Source organism: Mustela nigripes, chromosome 1 (assembly GCF_022355385.1).
Source record: "Mustela nigripes isolate SB6536 chromosome 1, MUSNIG.SB6536, whole genome shotgun sequence".
NCBI lineage: Eukaryota > Metazoa > Chordata > Mammalia > Carnivora > Mustelidae > Mustela > Mustela nigripes.
The window spans coordinates 43,290,786-43,304,607 of NC_081557.1; the positions used below are offsets into that span (position 1 = coordinate 43,290,786).

A 13,822-nucleotide genomic window follows, 5' to 3' on the forward strand; every position below is an offset into this window, starting at 1 on the left:
GTGCTCGCTTTGGCAGCACATATACTAAAATTGGAACCATACAGAGAAGATTAGCATGGCCCCTGCACAAGGATGACATGCAAATTCGTGAAGCATTCCATATTTTTGTGGTGCAAAAACAATGAATACTGTTACACTGAAAATAAATTTAAAAAATTTTTTTAAAAAATTCCATACTTAAGCTTTCTTCTTGTATCTTTTATTTGTTAATTAAAACTTCACCCTTGGTGCTGCTTATACTTTGAGTTATCCGTATTGCAAATTTTCCCGTCTTCCTTTCCCTCCTCTAACCCACCTGCTCCTCATTCTCTTCTCCCTCATTTTGTTTCCATGAGTCCATCCTGCGAAGCTTTTGTCAGGAGGCATAGAATGTGGAATCCCTAAGGTCTCCTTCAAAACTTTCTTATAATGATGACACTATTTTTACTATAGTTTTTCGAGCTCATGCTATGTGCCAGACACTCTAAAAAATATTCCAAGTGTATTGCTCATATGATCTCCATAACAAGCATAGGAGCAGGGCATTGTTATTAACTATCTCTGCTTTTCAAGTGAGGAGACATAAGTACAGAATTTAAGTGGCTGGCCCAAGGTCATAAAGCTAGTCTGTAGTCATGATGCACTGGATGACTCCTGAGCCCTGCCTTGGACACTGTCCTCTTCCGCAGGGGGGTACACTGGGTCCAGGTGAGAGCACAGAGCCCATGTCCTGAAGCTTAATGAGCGTAAAGGCCAAAAGCAGACCTGGAATTGTGGTTCCTGGTAGATACGATCTGATCTATACCTTGATTTTGTTTTCCGCAACTGAGGACAGGCAGGATCTGACCAATGTATAATGACATAAACAATGACGTAAATGTTTATGTCCTGTGGCGTCTTTCCCGACTGGCCTAAGTGTTCATTTACAGCTGATTTTCACTGAACAATTGCTCCATGCACTTGGCTTAACTGAATCACAACCATTGAAATAGTTGTTGTTATACTCCTAACTTTAGAGATGGTAACCGTAGAACTCTGAGGTCTAAGTCACCTGCCTAAGGTCACACAGTTAGCAAAGGATTAAATGAAAAGTCAAACCCATGTTGGGGAGACTCCAAAGACCAAAATCTAACTGTCACACAATATGCCTCCTTATGAATTTCTTATCCAAACTGCCTCACAGGAGTTTTCAAATTTTACGTATATTCTTGGAGACTCTTACGATCCCCTTGGACAATGACAGGAAAACCAAATCCACAGTGTATAATGAATTACATGTAGCTGACTAAAGAACTGATTAAATCCCAGGCAACTACATGTTAAACTACAAGCAAAACTCTCTGATCTCCTATTATTCTGCTAGTCCACTCCCACCTGATTATAAAATCGATCCCACCATAGTCTGAGTGCAGGTCACTGGGTTTCCCCTCGTGTGCATTCTCTCACTACTTTTCTCCTGCACTTCTGCCTTTCACATCAGCATTAGAATCACTTTTTTTCAGTCGCAGAGACCTCAACTTTTCCATCTGTAATGTATCAAAGTTCAGAATTTGCATCAAGAATTTCCACAAACCATTCGGCTCAGGTCATGCTCTCAGGGGCGGTGAGATCGAGCCCCACGTAGCGCTGCATGCTCAGCCTGGAGTTGGCTTGAGATTCTCTTTCTCCTCTCTCCCTCAGCCCTTCCCCAGCAATCTCTCTCACAAATAGATAAATAAATAAATAAATCTTTAAGAGTTTCCACTAACCAGACATAAGCTTTCTTCCTATTCAATAGGTGCAAAATAATTACTGTCCTCTACGGCACAAATACTTTTTTTCCTCATTGTATCTGGGCAGTAATTGATTGTTTCTCTATCATCTCATTTCTCTCACTTTCATGTGGGTCTCTAAAATACATGTTGTGCGTGTGCGTGTGTGTGTGTGTGTGTGAAATAATCTCTGTTTTCTTGTTTGAAAAAGAGGAACTCTTTTCAGGACTTGGCCAGTAGAGGAAGTAATAGATTCTGTTGCAGTACAAAACAGCCTCCCTAGATATATATGGATGTAGCAAATAAGCTATTTTCCCCCTTTTGAGCCACGTTATTCCCTATGAAAGAGTATGTGTTTCAGGAAAAGTTTGGAATTCTTCAGGTTCGTCCAGGCACAACAGTAAGCCAGGGTGAGAGGGTTATTTCACATTTCTTTTTTTTTATTTTTTTTAAGATTTTATTTATTTATTTGACAGAGAGAGATACAGCAAGAGAGGGAGCACAAGCAGGGGGAGTGGGATAGGGAGAAGCAGGCTTTCCGCTGAGCAAGGAGCCTAATGCAGGGTTTGATCCCAGGACCCTGGGATCATGACCTGAGCTGAAGGCAGACACCTAATGACTGAACCACCCAGGCACCCCTATTTCATATTTCTTAAAAGGTCTTTTGAAATCAGACATCTTCTGTGAGAGTGCAATGCATTGAAAGAAAAGGAAACTCATTAAGTTGAGATAATGAAGGTTTTGCGTAAAATCTGAACTTTAATGAACTGTGGATGGCTGCCTGGCTTTGAGGGTTTAATTAGAAGAAGAGGTGTACCTTTTACATCATAACTTTAACTTGCATTGATTAAAATAAAAGCATATGCCTTAATTTTCTTTGAAATCTAAAAAAAAGGGGGTCATTATATATCTGTTGTCCTATTCGAAATAGTTCTATTTTAATCAACATAATGTTATTTGTGAACTACTTTAAGGATACTGACTCAATAAAATAGCAAGAGGTAGTCTTGTTTATTTTTTGTTTTAAAGTGGCTTAGAATGTTAAAAGATTTATTCAAAGCTTGTTTTGTGATTTTTTTTATTAGCCTTTCACTATGCCATTTTGGAGAGAAATATCTTGCATATATTATTCAAGAAAGAAAAAGTAGACAAGTTTTTTAAGTATTTTTTTCTCCCTCAGTTACGTTCCTATTTTCCTTTGATTTTCAGTAGCTTTTAGGCTCAATTGGGGGAGGGGGTGTGCAACTCACTTAAAGTGAATCTATTTGATGGAACTTCAAACACAGATGCAAGTTAAAATGCAAAAGATGGCGTTGCCTTTGAACACAGGCCTCCAGAGATAGAGTCAGGGATGGGGAGAGGAATTTGGGCTGGATAGGCCCAATACCTGGGTATTCTCAAGACATGGCAGCTGGGTACCCCAAAGTGAGTTACCTAAGAGAGACACAGAGCCCAAGAGATAACCCACAGTCTTTCACAACCTTGTTTTTGAAGTGATGTACAATCACTTCTGTCCTATTCTATTAGTTACACAAGTCAAACCCTGGTACTGAGTGTGGGGGACCACACAAAGGTGTGAATCACAGCATGTGGGATCACTGGAGGCCATCTTGGAGGCTGGTCACCACAGCAGGAAATTCTCCAAACACAGTAAGAGTGTGTAAAACGAGCTTGATGATCAGAAAACATGAAAAATGTTCATAAGTGCTGTGCTTTCCAATCTTTTCCGCATTGTGGCAGACATGGAAAATGATGCTATTTATCCAGTAAGCTCAGGTTAATGTATGAGTCTTGACTGTAGACAGACCAACCCTGTGGCTTTGGCCAGCTCCATCCTCTCCTGGTTACACTTGGGACTGAAGGAATCAGTATCTTTTACACCTATAACCTGTTTATGTGCTAAAACATTCTTCTCCCTTCTTCCAGTCTTGCCTTCTACAATCCTTCCTCCTCAGAGCAGCTATAGTGATCTTTTAATTCATTTTAATTCATGAATTAAATCACATCGATTCATTACTTAAGCCTCAAACGGCTTCCAACTGCAGTGGAAATTAAAAATCCAAACTCCTTTGTTTGATCTATAGTGTCTAGCAGAACTGAGCAGAATTGCCTCTACCTTTCTGATGTCATCTTGTACTAGTCTCCCCCTTGCTCAGTCTGTGTCAGATCTATTGTTCTCTTTCTGTCCCCAAATACAATCAGTTTATTCTTAGTTCAGTGATGTTTTTCACTTACTCTTTCCTCTGTCTCAGACATGTGTCCTCAGCTGGCTCCTTTCTTTTCTTAACATTTTAGCTTAAACATCACCTTCTTTGAGAGGCCTTCCATGTTGATCCTACTTAAATGCTTTATTTCACACTCATCTATTTCCTTATTACTTATCACTATCAGAAACTATCTTGCTAATTTTACCAAATCACAAATACTTATTGAACACCTACTAAGCACCAGAAACTGTTGTAGGTGCCAAGTATCTGTTTGCTTGTTTTCTCCCTGTTTCTATCCCTCATTACTCATGAGGTAGGGACGTTGTCTGTCATCGCTGAGAATCCAGGTTCCAAGACGGGGTCTGACTCTTATGAAGGATCCAGTGCATAACTGTTAAATGAAAAAAGGTGGGTGATGACAGGCAGCACTCAAATCCAGATGGGCCAGGGTACTCAGGACAGCATGGGTCAACAGCTTGGAACACATGAGAAAGAGTCAAAGAGTCACATGGATCAAAAAATCTGAATTCCAGGTGAGCAGTCTGGATCTGGGTCTATGTAGGACAGGGAGTAAGACTATGGAGAACCAGAAGCAAGATGACAGGAACTGGTTCATGCAATCAAAGTGAAGCTTCCGTCCATGGCCATCTCTTTCACTGTCAGTCTTGTCACTGCAGACCCAAGAAAGCAAAGTGCAATGACAGCTATTGAATAGTGTCTCCCCAAATTCATGCCCAGATGGAACCTCAAGAGTGTAACCTTATTTGGATCCAAGGTCTTTGCAGATGTAATCAATTAAGGATCTAGAGGTGAAATCACACTGTATTTAGTGGGGGGACTCCTTCTAAGAAGAGGAGAGGACAAAGAGAAGACGACAGAGACAGAGATGGGAGTGAGGCAGCTACAGGCCAGGGAAGGTCAAGGAATTGGCAGGAGTCACTAGAAGCAAGGAAAGGGCAAGGGAAGATTCTCCCTAGAGCCTCCAGGTGGAGTGTAGCCCTGCCAACACTTTGATTTTGAACTTCCTGCTTCCAAAATAGTGAGAGAATACATTTTTGCTGTCTTTCTGTCATTTCTGGTTACAGCAATGGGTTACAGAAGACCTGGGAAAATAATACTACACCGTGCTGTTTTATCATTTTTTTTCTCAGCATAAAGTACATGTTCAGTAATTCAGCCAGGAAAATTTGTAGCCAACAACTTGCCCAGTGTTTGGCATGATGATTTTAAAAAATTCTTGTTGAAATAAATGTTCGATGACTGGGTAACCTGGTATCATTTCAAAAAAACCCTTAGGAGAAATATATCAAAACCTTTCAACAATTCTATGTGTGAATATAAAGAGTCTAAAACACCCTAAGGATCCTGACCTTTTCCTGCTGGCTGAAATAAAAATGCATTACCTTTGTCCATATAATCACACAAGACCTGAGGTCAAAACGGTAAGAAAACAGAAAGGCTTGGAAACATGGCTGTAATTTTTATGCCAACTTTGAGGTATTCTACCTTGAATATGTGCCCAAGATTCAGTTTTTTCCCACCTGTGCTGCTTTCTTGTATAATGCATGCAGACTTGCGCCAACAGCAGAACTACCTAGACTATGTCAGATCACTTTAGGCTAATGAGCACCTTTTGGATAATTATGACAATGTCAGTCACTGTGAGCTTTGAAAATGTGTAAGATCAGCTCTTACCTTGTGGGACCTCCCAATTCTGGAAAAGGAACAGATAGTGGTACCTAGTTAAAACACAGAACCATGGTGAAGTTGTTTGTATATATATACATATATATATATATATATATATATAGTTGTTTTATATATATATATAAAACGGTGCAGAGGGATGGAGAGAATAATTCTATCAAGAAGCATTTGTCTAACATCTGGTTGTGTGGCCATAAGTAAATGACGTTCTGGACATTGGTATCCCAGTGCCAAAATGAACGTGTTTGACAAGACCAGGTCCTTTTAGGCACTGACAGTATAACCTTGACCTTGGATTATCTGTTTCATGTGTGTTGGTTTCATCTCCCTGTTGGACTACATTGGGGGTAGGAATCATGTCTCAGTCATCCCTCTGTCCCAGATCTCGGGGCAGGGCCTGGCTGACAGGACCACACATTAAATGCATGTTAATTGGTTGAGGACTGACATTCATCTTTCTCTCCTATTATAATATCTCAGAAAAAGGTAGAATTTCTTATCCTAAATTGAAAGATTTTAAATAACTGAATTTATTTTTTTTAAAGATTTTATCTATTTATTTGTCTGAGAGAGAGAGAGAATATAAGTGGGGGGAGCAGCAGGCACAGGGAGAAGCAGACTCCCCACTTAGCAAGGAGCCAGATGTAGGACTCGATCCCAGGACCCTGGGATCAAGACCTGAGCAGAAGGCAGATGCTTAACCAACTGAACCACCCAGGCATCCCCAAACTACTGAAATTAAAGACAAAAAATAAATGCCTGCAGGGAGCTCCTCCTGGCCTAGCACTTGACCCTCATGAATCCTTACAAAGAGAGCAGTTGAGAGCGGTTCTGTGAATCCATTTTACTTTGATAGTAATCTGTCAAAAACTCCCTTTTCTGAACTGACAGAAGCTCCGCACCCTCCAGGATCCTCTCTGACTCAACACTCTAGAAAATGACCACCACGTATGTGCCCATATTTGTGAATGTGTCTTGAGGTATGAGTGTTTATAGGTGACTACAGAGAGAGTGTGTGTGTTTGTGTGTGCGCACGTGTATACATGCATACACATATACATAAAACTTTAGAGTAAATGTGACATTTAGTAGTGCGTGCATGCAAGATGTATGAGAGAGACTAGAAGTGTGCACTTGTGTGTGCTGGTTTGTTCCATGAGAGGAAGGGAGTTCTCTATGCCCTGCAGAATTCCCTTGCCCCACTTCAAACCAGAAGCCTTCCTCCAAGTTAGCGGAGTTTAGCCCAAAGAAAAGGCTCTGTGGAGGTGGGGGCTCATGGTCTTGTTAGTCTTTGGGCCTCCATTCCCTCTTCTTTGGAGTCATGAGTCACTTCACTGTGAAGCTTTAGATAAAGATGACCATGGAAAAGCAGCCACTCTCAGGGGTGTGGTTTTTGGGTGTTTTTAGAGTATTAAAAAATAGTAATTGAGCAAGCTTGGCTTTTTCTACTGAATAGATAATGTCCTATCTGTTGGAAGAACTGCTGTCTGGAAACTTCTTTTTTTCTACAGACATTTGTTTTCAGTTTATGACCTGCTCTGCTCCCAGAGGGGCAAGAGAATAAATCATCTAGTTCTCAAAAGAAAGAACCAGAAAATAGAAAACAAAGGCCCAAAAGCTGACTTATCCCCCTCAATTTAAACCATTCTGTCTGAGTGAATATCTTCAAGTTAAGGCCCACCAAGGCTAATGTGTAAGCAGGTCCAAGTCTAGGCCTCCAAAGACTATCCCATGAGGTTAATATTAATCTGGGATTTTCAGGGAACACAAAACAGCCTTCTGTCATACCACTTATGCTGTTTCTGGGTCAGGATGACTCCTGAGGCAAAAGGAACTCTGTACTGGGCAAGCTTAAAGTTTCTCTTCTTGTCCACCAACACCCCTCCCTCCCTCATCATTTGCTGTTCTATTACAAAACTGATGGCCAACAGAGAGCAGACCCATTTGTGGAGCTGTTGCTGTTCTAAGCACTTTCCAAGCATTGACTCATTGAATCCTCAAAATAATGCTATCAGATGGGTGCTATTATTATCTCCATCTTATAAGCAAGGAACATGAGGCCTGGATAGATTCAGTCACTTGTCCAAGGTGACACAGCCAGTAAGTAGGAAAAGTGGAGTTCAAACCTAGCCAGTCTGTCTGGAGACTGCTTTATGAACTGCAGTTCCACACTATCTGACTAACCAGGCCTGTAACAGCCAGCTTCTAGACATAGACTTATCATGTTAACATTAAATAAAATCACAATTTAAAATAGAACAGAACCTTGGAAACTATGGATTTAGACATTGATTGATTTTTAGGATGATAACAAGGCAAATGTAAGGATAGGAAACATGGGAATGTATTGCAGCAACCCATGGCTAAAATAAAAAAAATATACGCTGATGAGTATAAGGAGGCTTTCTCTGCCTCTACGCTTGTATACTATGAACCTGATATCTCCAGATACAGTGCTCCCCCATCTGTCTATATTATGCCCTTAGCTATGTTGAATCCTGGGGCCTGAATTCCCTAAAAGTATCCAGAAAGAGCTATACTAATGAGGACACTGTTGTGTATGGCTGGAGTGGGGAGAGGTCCAAGGAAAAAGGTTCTTCGGCAATCTTTGGTAGGTGAATTCCCTGGGCCTCTTGGATTCTCCTCGTTCAAGGCCCTCTCTACATGCTGGAGATTGGCTCTACTTGGGATCTACTAGATTTTTGTGCAGTATTCCTGCCTAACTCTCTGTATTTACAGGGTATGTCACTGGGAGGGAAGGGAAGACATGTCAGGGTTGTCTTGCTAGGCTCCTCCTGAGCCATAGAGTTGTCTGTTCTAAGACAGATTTACATATATATCTTACAAATCAAGTGGAATCATGAAAGCAGAAGCTTTGGTATAATATCCTGTGGCATGCTGCTTTATACAAGGATGCATCCTTGAACATATCATTGGGTTTCCTACACTCTGACTCTATTAAACATTTAATTCCATTCAGAATTCTAAATCAGAGTCCTCTCCCAAATTTATCAACTATGTGTCAGATATACTTGATTATTTCTCCCACTGAATTAATTATCTGTTATTGCATAACAAATTACCCTAAAACTTAGGAACTTAAAGCAAAAAATGCTCATTTTCTAACCATCTCTGTAGGTCAGGAATCCAGGTGCAACTTAACTGGCTCAAGGTTTCTTGTGAGGTTGTAGTCAAGCTGCAGGTCATGGCCATGGTCTCATCTGAAGATCTGAAGGGGGGAAATCCCTTTCTAAGCTCATGCATGTGGTTGTGCACATGCTTCAATTCCTTGCAGGCTGTTGAACTGAGGGCCTGAGTTTCTTGCTAACTAGTGGCTGGAAACCTCCTTCAATTCTTTGACATGTGGGCCTCTCCATTGGGCATCTCACAGTATGGCAGCTGGCTTTCCTCAGAGTGAGTGAATAAGAGAATGCCTAAGCTGAAATGTGCAGTCTTTTTGTGACCTCGTCTTAAATGTGACACCCCATCACCTCTGCTGTGTTTTACTTGCTAGAAGTGAATCACTAAATCTAACCCATAATCAAGGGGAGGGATATCCACAAAGGTATTAATACCAAGAGATGGGGATCAATGGTGTCCATCTTAGAGGCTACCCACCCGCCCCTTAGAGCAGGGTCATTCCAGCTGGGAATTATTTATACTCAAGCCTTTGCAATCTGTACTTCCCAAATTCTCCATCTTTCAAGTCTTACTCTATTGTCCAAAAGAGATGGTTCATGCAGCCATCCTAAAACTGTACAAAGTGCACGTACCTCTGCCACTGGTATTTGCCCCTTGGATTTCCAGGGAGGGCTTATTATGTTCTGATGTTATGTTCCATCCTGAATCCCACTGCCTCATCACAGCCTGCTCTTGAAAGCTTTTCTTTGTTTCTGGGTCTGCATAGACTCTTTTCCTCTTCCTTCATAACCACAAAGTACCACAAACATTAGATTATTTTAGAGAACAGATTTATGCTGAAGGTTTAGAGACATTAGAAGGTAATTCTAGTCAGTAAAGGAAATACACTCAAATTTGATAGCAGACATCATTGTTCCTAGAAATATATTAGCTATTCTGCATTCTCACAATTCTGTCACTGGCTGGAATGCTCTGGGCTGGCTTAGCCTCCTGACATGTTGCTGGGGCTACATATATTTCATATATCTCATACTTCTTCATAATCTTCTAGAGACTCAAAGTTTCCTCTTCGCTTGTTTACTTTGGGACACTTGTGCTAGGTTGGGACCACCCTAATCCATCTCTGAGATTTTAGGAATGTTGACTTTCGAATGGGAAGGGGTTGAGGAATTTGTCTCTCTTTTGGGGCATCTTCATGGCTCCTATGTAAAAATTTCCACTTTCTACTCAAAGATCAGAGATGTCTACATACTTAAGAACACTTAGAAAAGGCAGCCTTGGCAAACACACAAAAGTCTCTATTGTCTCTTTTTCCTAGGGCAGCAAGTGCTTACTCTTCTAATAGCTACAAAATCAAGTAAGAGCATTCTAGCAGTAGGTCAAGAAAATCTCTTTCAATGTGAATCTCTGTGTCCATCTATACAAAGAAGAATTTGGCAGCTTCTATTACTAAAATATTTTTGAAGTTCTGCTCTTCCAGGCACCTTGTTATAAGAATATGATCTCATTTTAGAAAAAAAGAAACTATATACTCATATAAATATATAGAAGCAAGCTTGGAAGAAAAACATAACCAACTGTTCGAGTAGTTAAAGCTGAGGAGTGAGGTTATTTTGGAGGAGTTCTATGAGAGGGGAATAGAAGGACAAAGTAGTGAGAGGTATTTTCACTTTATGTAGCACATGTGTCTGTATAGTCTTAAAGACTCAAATGTATTGTTTTTGTCACTGTGTTTAAAATTCAAGAATAAAGTAAGCTGGCATTACACAAAAAAGAAAAGTTTGTAGATGAAGAAACTAAGGCCAGCTTCATAATACCCTTCAGCAATGCTAAGTACCAGGAAATAATGGAACAATATATTATAATTTTGATGGGGAAAAAAGTGAATGAGAAGGATTGTTGTCTTCAGCTATTTTCCCATTCCTGACAGCAACAGGAAGAAACCTTCAGATAGTCAAAAGTTCAGCAAGTATACCATGCTCATATTCATATGGGGAAAAAATTGTGCATAATATATGTACTTCTCTGTCTTATTCCAGCTAAACAGGTAAAGACTCAAAATAAAAAAAAATTAAAGAATGTGTAATTTGTAGTATAAAATGACTGAAGAAGAGGGACATCTGGGTGGCTCAGCCCGTTAAGCCGCTGCCTTCAGCCCAGGGTTCTGGGATCAAGTCCTGTATTGGGCTCCTTGCTCGGGGTGGAGCCTGTTCTCTCTCTGCCTCTGCCTGCCACTCTTCCTTCTTGTGCTTTCTCTCTCTGACAAATAAATAAGTAAAATGATTGAAGAAGAATGTAAAGATCAATAAAAGAGCAAATTCATTAATTCAGGAAATATTAATTTAAATACCATTTAAATACCATTAAATTAAGTGTGTCAGGAACACTTCTAAGATCTTAAATGCATCATCAACAAATGAAACAGGGACTTCTGCTCTTCTGGAGCTTTCATTCTAATTACATAATATACTAGATGATCCCATTATTTATTTATTTATTTTTAATTTTTTTTTAATTTTTAATTTTTTTTTAATTTTTTATTTTTTATAAACATATATTTTTATCCCCAGGGGTACAGGTCTGTGAATCACCAGGTTTACACACTTCACAGCACTCACCAAATCACATACCCTCCCCAATGTCCATGCCACATGCAGAAAAATGAAATTGGACCATTCCCTTACACCACACACAAAAATAGACTCAAAATGGATGAAAGACCTCAATGTACGAAAGGAATCCATCAAAAATCCTTGAGGAGAACACGGGCAGCAACCTCTTCGACCTCTGCCGCAGCAACATCTTCCTAGGAACAACGCAAAAGGCAAGGGAAGCAAGGGAAAAAATGAACTACTGGGATTTCATCAAGATCAAAAGCTTTTGCACAGCAAAGGAAACAGTTAACAAAATCAAAAGACAACTGACAGAATGGGAGAAGATATTTGCAAACGACATATCAGATAAAGGACTAGTGTCCAGAATCTATAAAGAACTTAGCAAACTCAACACCCAAAGAACAAATAATCCAATCAAGAAATGGGCAGAAGACATGAACAGACATTTCTGCAAAGAAGACATCCAGATGGCCAACAGACACATGAAAAAGTGCTCCATATCACTCGGCATCAGGGAAATATTTATTTATTTTTAAAAAGGAGCGATGCCTGGAAAAAGGCATCTAGAGTATGGGGAAGGCGGTAGCCAGGTTGTAATTTCCATACTGACATTTTAGAGGTAGATGTAAAAATCTGGAATTAGCCAATGAAAATAATATTATACTATATTAGAAGAATAATATGTTCAGAATAGCATGCAGAGTTTATTCTTAGAATACAAGTTTATTTAGGGTCACGTAGTGGCTCAGTTGGTTAAGCCTTTGCCTTCAGTTCAGTTGGTGATCTCAGGGTCCTGGGATCCAGCCCCACATAGAGCTACCCACGGGGCTCCCTGCTCAAGGGGGAATCTGCTTCTCCCTCTGCCCTCTCCACTGCCTGTGTGTATTCACTTGTTTTCTCGCTCTCAAAAAAATAAGTAAAATCTTAAAAAATAAAGGATACAAGCTCATTTATGGCTAGTAAATGTATTAATATTGCCCATCAGTAATAGGTTAAAGGAGAAAAGCAACATGATCACCCCCACAGATGTCTTAATATCATCCCATAAAATTTTGTATCTATTCCTGACAAAAGTCTTGGAAAATAATTAAGGGAGAAAATTTCCTTAACATTACAATGAATATAAAAATCTAGAGGCAACATTCTGAATGCTGAAACAACAGAAATATTTCCTTTAAAATTCAGGAACAAAAACAAAAATCCTAATGTCATTACTATTTAACAATATTTTGTAAATTTTCAAAAACAATGTAAGAGCTAAGGGGAAAATACAGTATCACTATTAAAGTAAGGGAAAATATTTTATAAATTACTGCTTCGTTGATTTAGAAGACTTGAGAAATTTTAACAAAAATTATTTGAACTAATTAGAGAAGATAGGAAGTTGTCCAGATGCAAACATATATATAAAATATTAAGGTGCTTCTTTTTACAAGTAATAATCTAGTCAAATTTCTGATGGTGAAAATATTTTACTCTATGCTATCAAAAATAATTAAGCACATGTGCAAAAAACACTAATAAGAAATCTGTGAAGGGGCGCCTGGCTGGCTCAGTCAGTTAAGTGTCTGGCTCTGGATTCTGGGTGGCTTCCTGTGTTAAGCGTCTGCCTTTGGCTCAGGTCATGATCCCAGGGTCCTGGGACAGGATTCCACCTAAGCCCCTTGTTCAGTGAGCCTGCTTCTTCCGCTCCCTGCTGCTCCCCTCGCTTTCCTTGCTCTTTATTTCTCTCTCTCTCTCTCTCTGACAAATAAATAAATAAAATCTAAAAAAAAAAAAAAGTGTCTGACTCTTGATTTCAGCTCAGGTCTTGATCTCAGCATTGGGAGTTCAAGCCCCTCATTGGAAAGAAGGAGGGAGGAATGAAGGAAGGAAGGAAGGAAAAATAATTTAGAGAATTGTGTGTCAAAGTAAGAAAACAGACAGAGATATATAAATGGAGAGATATTCCATGTTCCTGAATGGGAATACCAAATATTATAAAGGTGATTATTTAATTTTTCTGAAATAATTGAAAGGCTTGATGTGATTCCAATAAAAATCTACTAGAAGAGTTCTCTGATTTTTACTTGACAAAGTAATAATATAGCTCATTTTTGAAGTATATAGTTTTGAGTAGTAAAAAAGTTTCAAAACGATGAAATAAAACAAGATGGAAAGAGTAATGAAGAGAGATTTGTCTTATGAGATAATAAAGCCTACAATAAACTTTCAGTTATCAAGATGCTCTGTCTCCAGGGCAAGAATTGACAGTTTGATCAATGGAGCAATATAAAGATTCTAGAAACCAACACTCTTCTATGTAAGAATTTAAAATACAGTTAAATGTCCATCATAAATCAGTATGCAAAGGGAGAAGTATTCAGTAAATGATGCTGGAACAATTGGCTAGGTATTTGGTAAAAAACAAAGCTAGATTGAA

The 13,822-nt window shown here is 39.4% G+C and overlaps 1 non-coding gene across 1 annotated transcript; it reads left to right on the forward strand.

Annotated features, from left to right (window-relative positions):
* LOC132009179 (U6 spliceosomal RNA) lies at positions 1 to 107 on the forward strand. The gene has a single exon (XR_009401814.1). It is a non-coding gene; the product is annotated as a U6 spliceosomal RNA (small nuclear RNA).
* Positions 108 to 13,822: the final 13,715 nt, after the last annotated feature.